At 32.7% G+C, this 6,706-nt stretch overlaps 1 pseudogene; it reads right to left on the reverse strand.

Moving 5' to 3' along the window:
- Positions 1-706: 706 nt before the first annotated feature.
- On the reverse strand, positions 707-1,346 carry LOC109263636 (ras-related protein R-Ras2-like; annotated as a pseudogene).
- Between the last annotated feature and the right edge of the window lie 5,360 nt (positions 1,347-6,706).

Raw genomic sequence — 6,706 nt, forward strand, 5'->3', positions numbered from 1 at the left:
AAAAGTTTTACTTTTTTTTAAATCCCTTATCCAGAAATACTTGAAAAGGCAGACAGACAGAAATTATTTATTTTTACTCTCAACATGGCTATGGAAAGAGTTAACTTAAAAAGCCAAGAACATTGAAATGCCTAAATCCAGAATGAGTCCAAATATTTGGCCACAAAGAACATTATTATCATCTTTAGGAATGGAGGTGTAATAAAGGCTTTATACACAGTTTTTAATCTATAAACATAACAGGCATTTTGGTATTTTGGCCACTGGAAAACAAAGGCTGTAGTGTCAGTAAAGTTCTGAGATCTATCACTTTTCTGGATTCAATTCAGTGTACTTAAGGTTAACTAAAGTTGACATCAAAATTTTTAGAGATAGGCAAAAAATTCACATTTAAAAACAACTCATGTTTCTATTTAGAGTAACAATAGGCAATATGATTCCAGAAGTTACAAGTTAATTTCACAACCTATGACTTCAGCTTGGCAAACAGCTTAGGTTCCAAAACTGATTCATCCCTATTAAAATGTAAGCCCTTAAAAAAGAATATGTCTATGTATATAGATCATTATTTTTAAGAAATCAGATAATCTTTGAAGCAGCCTTAGTGTTTCCTTTAAATGTGTCTCAAAATGACCATAGGATTGGCTTCAAGGAAAGGATTAGCCAGCTTCTTGGTCTAAGGCTACTAGCCACGGTGATCATTTGTCTAAGGCTACAAAGTTACCAACACGATGTGATGTAAACCATAAGGAGAAAAGGAAACGATGAGGGTTTTTCCTGGCAGTTGGTAGCTAAAATTCAAGGGATTCTTAGAAAATGACACAATGGCAGCCTTTCTTGTCTTTTTCTTTCCGTGTTGGTTCTAGTGAAGGAGGACATTCCTGCTCTCGAAATTTCCTTATAACCCAGACACGTTCATGGAAAGCTTGATCTACATTCATCCTAATCTTTGCTGACGCCTCCATGTATGTTACCTTAAGCTGTCGTGTTAACTGTTGTCCTTCTTCCTGTGTTACCTGTCTTTGATGATCCAGATCTGCTTTATTACCAGTTAAAATCATTGGAAACTCATCACGATCCCTCACCCTGAGAATCTGTCTTTGAAACTTACAGATTTCTTCAAAACTGCCTCGATCTGTGACTGAAAAGACCAACAGGAGACCCTAGCCAGCTCTCAAATACTGTTCTCTCAGAGCTCCAAACTCTTCTTGTCCTGCCATATCCAGAATATCTAGCTGGGCTGCTCTCTTATCTATCACACACTGCTTTGTGTAGGAATCCTCGATGGTTGGGTCATAATCCGTCACAAAATAGGACTGTTATAATGGGGTCCCTTCCTTCTCTCGCACCGTATGCCACACCTTTTAGGTTGACCAAAGCAGAGAGACATCTGGGTTTTTCATTTTTAAAATCCCGAAAAAGATCTTTCAACCTTCTTAACCAGAGCAAATCCTAAGAATAAAGAATTCCATCGCTCTTGTCTTTACCACAAGCCCTGACTTTTCCAATACTAAATGTTTTTAAAACAATTCTTGCTGAAACTTCAACAGTAGCATTTTCGAATGACCTATATATATAGTTAATAGTTTTCCTGAGTGATATAATCCACGAATTCATTCAAATTAAATTATTCAACACTTTTAATATTCCATCAGCCAAGCTATTATGAGCTTATTAAATGATTAATCCCAGTGTGATTTTCGGAAAAAAATAATGAGTGCACTCTATGTCAGCTTAGAAATATAATTGCACCATTATTGTGCTAAACTATTATCAAAGAGAATACAGTATTAGGTACATTAGCAATGACATTACTTTGCCTGCTGAATTTTTGCTTATAGAATTATTTGACATAGGAGAGGATTTGTACAGTCAATTAAAACCTAAGTATTTAAGGGATAATATGTTTAATTATTTGCAAGTTACCAGGTTGTTTGTATAGTTCTTTGACACAACAAATGTAGAAAATGTTTCATTGAGTAATGTCAAATTATTTAATACCATAAAATTCCAAGGTCTATTTTAATAAAAATTAAAATCTCCTAAATGTTATAGGAGTAAAATAGAGGAATGATTTCTAAGACTGTCGCTAATTACCTTAGTTTTCCTTAGTAATGAACTCTAGTTTTGTTCAAATCAGCAACATGCTCAAATAAAGTAATTGGCAATTTCCTTGGGAAGATGGATGCATTCATTCCCAATGATTCCTAACTGAGAATTAAGACACAATTGAGTTTAACTAAATAAGGAGGAAATTTTTCTGGTGTAAATAAATGATACACAATGTAGTCAGCAGGACATGAGTATTAACTGGTGAATATTTTCCACCGCATACAGTTCATCTTTATCTTGCCCTTGCTTGAAATAACTTCTTTTAGATGTAATTACATTCTTTTTTTCGTAAATTTTTTAAGTTCATTTTTCTTCAGCTTCGTTGAAATATTAACACGTAATATATGTAAAGTTTAAGGTGTATAGTCTGATGACTAGATACAAGCATATATTGTAAATAGCACAATAATCTTCATCCTCTCACCTTTAATATGGGGGAGGGATGGTAATATTTCAGATTTATCCTCTTAACAACTTATAAGTATCTAATACAGTATTGCTAATTATTGTCATGATGTTATACGCTAGATCCCCAGACTTAGTGATAGTGTAGCTGGGAGTTTGCACGCACTTTGACCAAATTCTCATTTTGGCCACCCACAGCCCCTGGCAACCACCATTGTACTCTGTATGAGGTTGGCTTTTTTAGATTCTGCACATAAATGACAACATAAAGAACCTACCGAGTATTATGTTAACTGAAATAGTCATAGAAAGACAAATGCCATATGATTTTACTCAGATGTGGAATTTAGGAAATAAAACAAATGAACAAAGAAAGACATCAACAACGACAAAAAAAGATTGTTAAGTATCAAGAAATGGTGGCTGCCGGAGGGGAGGTGGGTATGGTCAAAGGGGAAATAGAAAAAGGGGATAAAAAGCGTACTTTTCTTGATAAGCACTGAGAAATATATAGACTGACTGAATCATTATATCATACACCTGAAATTAAACTGTCACTTATGTTTGATTGTAAAAAAAAAAAAAAAAAGTATCTGTCCTTCCGACTTTGTCCCCTTAGCATAATGTCCATCCATGTTGTCGTAAAGGGCAGAATTTCCTTCTTTCACAGGGTTAAATAATATTCCATTGTTTTGTATCTACACTACCTTTTCTTTATCCAGTCATCTTTTGATACACATATAGGTAAATTCGATATCTTGGCTGTTGTGCATGATACTGCAATGAACATGAAACTACAAATACCTCTTCAAGATTCTGTTTTCATTTTCTTTATATATTACCTAGTAGTGCAGTTGCTAAATCGTATGGTAAAATTGTTTTTTCTTTTTTTGAGGAAACTCCATACTGTTTTCCATGGTGGCCGTACCAATTTATATTCCCAAAGTAGTGCACAAGCGTTCCTCTTTTCCCGCATCCCCACCAACACTTGTTGTCTCTTGTCTGTTTGATAATAGCTATTCTAACAGGTGTGGAATAATATCTTATTATGGCTTTTATTGGCATTTCTCTGATGATTATTAGCAATGTCGAACTCCTTTTCATGTACCTCTCAGCCATCTGTATGTATTACTTGGAAGAATGTCTTTCATCCTCTGCCCACTTTTTAATTAGGTTGTTTGGTTGTTTGCTGTTGAGTTGTGTGTATCATTTCTATATTTTTTATATTTTATATTATTTTTATATTTATATATTTATATATATTTAATATATAAATTATATAATTAATTAATATAATAATTAATTATTATAATAATTAATTATATTATATTATAATAATTAATTATAATTATATAATTATAATAATTAATATATTAATTATATAATTAAATGATTGAATATGTTTTTATATTATATATTTATATTTATATATAAAATATATTATATATATTTTTTATATTATATTTTATATTATCTGATCAATGGTTTTGAAAATATTTTCTATGTTGTCAATTGCCTTTTTTTTCTGATTCTTTGTTTTGCAAAAGCTTTGTAATTCAACATAGTTCTACTTGTTCATTTTTGCTTTTGTTGCTTGTGATTTTGTTGTCACATCCAAAATAATCATTTTGCCAAGACCCATGTTAAGAAACATTTCCCCTGTGTTTCCTTCAGTAGTTTTACAGTTTGGGATCTTGAGTGTAATAATTTAAGCCATTTCAAGTTAATTTTGGGGAGTGGTATAAGATAGGAGTCAAGTTCCATTCTTCTGCATGTTATAGTCTAGTTTTCCCAACACCATTTATCCAAGAAACTATCTTTCCTGCATTGATTCTACTTGATTCCCTTGTCAAATATTAGTTAACCATATATTCAAGGGCTTACTTCTGTGCTCTAGATTCTGTTCTACTCTTCTATGTGTCTATACTTATGTCCGTACTGTACTGTTTTGATCACAACAGCTTTGTAATAAAGTTTGAAATCAGGAAGTATAATGACTCCAGCTTTGTTCTTACTCAAGATTCCTTTGGTGATTCAGAGTCTTTTGTTATTACAAATTTTAGGATCATTTTTCTCTTATTACGAAAAATGTCTTTGGAATTTTGATAGGGCTTGCATTGAGTCTTTAGATGGCTCTGTGTAGTATGGACATTATAACAACATTAATTTTTCTGATGCAGAAACAGGATATCTTTTCATTTATTTGTGTCTTCAATTTTTTCATTAGTGTCTTAAATTTTGTAAATGAAATATATTTGACATACTATAAATTTAAGTTTACAAAATGTTAACTTGATACATTTATATATTGTGATATAAATGCCATAGCAGCAATCATTACCTTACATTATTACCTCCATCACCTTACATTATTATACTCCTTTTTAGTGATTAATCAAGTTCTAGTCTCTTAGCAAGTTTGTTATAATACCATTGAATAATGGTTATAATATCATCATTAGCGGTTATAATACCATTGTTTTCTGTATTTACTACACTTCCCATGAGATCTAAGAGCTTTTTTTACTACTCATATGTTTGTGACCTCAAACAATATTTGTCCTTCCCCTCCACGCTCCCATCCCTTGGTAACCATTTTACTCCGTTTCTATGAATTTGGCTTTTTTAGATTCCACATATGACTGATACCACACATTTTGTCTCTCTCAGACAAATTTCCTCAAATTCCATTCATGTCTTCACAAATGGCAGGATGTTGTATATATCTTTCACTCCGGATTAAAGATAGTCCTATATATTTTGATGCTATTGTAAATGGAATTGTGTTTCTTTTTCAGATAGTTTTTTTTTTGTTAGTGTATAGACACAACTAATCTTTTTATATGAATTTCATGTCCTGCAACTTTACTTACTTTGTTGATTAGTTCCAGCGGTCTTTTGGTAGAGTCTTCAGGGATTTTCTCTGTATGAGATCTTATCTTGCATAAACAGAGATAGTTTGACTTCTCTCTTTCCAATCTGGATATCTTGTACTTAGTTTTCTTGCCTGATTGCTCTGGTAGAACTTCCAGTGCTATACTGAATAGGAGGGGAGAGTGAATACTTTCGTCTTGTTCCTGATCTTAGGAGGAAAGTTTTCAATCTTACACCATTGAGTTCTTTATATATGGCCTTTGTTATGTTGACATGCATTCCTTTTTTATCCAATTTCTTAACATGCATGGATGTTGAATCTTTTGAAATGCTTCTTTTCCATCTCTTGAGATAATCACAAGATTTTTACCATTTTATTTACTACATTTAATATGTTGCATCAATATATTGATCTACCCTGGTATCCCACTTGATCAGGGTGTATGATCCTTTTATGTACTGTAGAATGTGGTTTGCTAGTATTTTGTTGAGAATTTTTGTGTATATATTTATCTGTAGGGACATTCACCTGTAATTTTCTTACAGTGTCCTAATGTGGCTTTGGTATGAGGGTAATGGTGGCCTCACAAAGTAAAGTTTAGTTTTGGAGTATTACCTCCTATTTTTAAGAAGAGTTTGAGAAGGACTGGTATTAATTTTTTTTTAATGTTTGGTAGAATTCACCTATGAAGTCATCTGCTCCTGGTGTATTCTTTGTTGGAAAGCTTTCCATTTCTGTTTCAATCCTGTCATTCATCATTGGTCTGTTCAGATTTTCTGTTTCTTGATGATTCAGTCTTGGTAGATTCTATGTTTCTAAGAATTTAAAGTTAAAATTGTTTATAGTAGTATATGGTCCTTGTATTTCTGTGTTACTAGGAGTAATGTCTACTTTTTGACTTCTAATGTTTTTTTAATGTTTATTTTTGAGAGACAGAGAGTGCACACATGGGAGGGGCAGAGAGAGGGAGACACAGAATCTGAAGCAGGCTGCAGGCTCTGAACAAGCCATGAGCACAGAGCCTAATGTGGGGCTCAAACTCACCGCAAGATCATGACCTGAGCTGAAGTAGGTCACTTAACTGACTGAGCCCCCCAGGCACCCCTTTCACTTCTGATTCTTCTTTTTCTTAGTCTAGTTAAGGATTTGTCAACCTTTTTATATATTTTTTAAAAAAATACCTTTTACTCGTAATGATCTTTTCTATTAACTTTTTAATCTCTATTTACTTTTGCTCTGATTTTTTCATGTTTTTTTCTTCTACTAACCTCGGACTTAAGTTCTTCTTTTTCTTACTCCTTGAGGTGTAAATGT

Source organism: Panthera pardus, unplaced genomic scaffold, assembly GCF_024362965.1.
Source record: "Panthera pardus isolate Hobbes unplaced genomic scaffold, ASM2436296v1 HiC_scaffold_8, whole genome shotgun sequence".
Taxonomy (NCBI): Eukaryota; Metazoa; Chordata; class Mammalia; order Carnivora; family Felidae; genus Panthera; species Panthera pardus.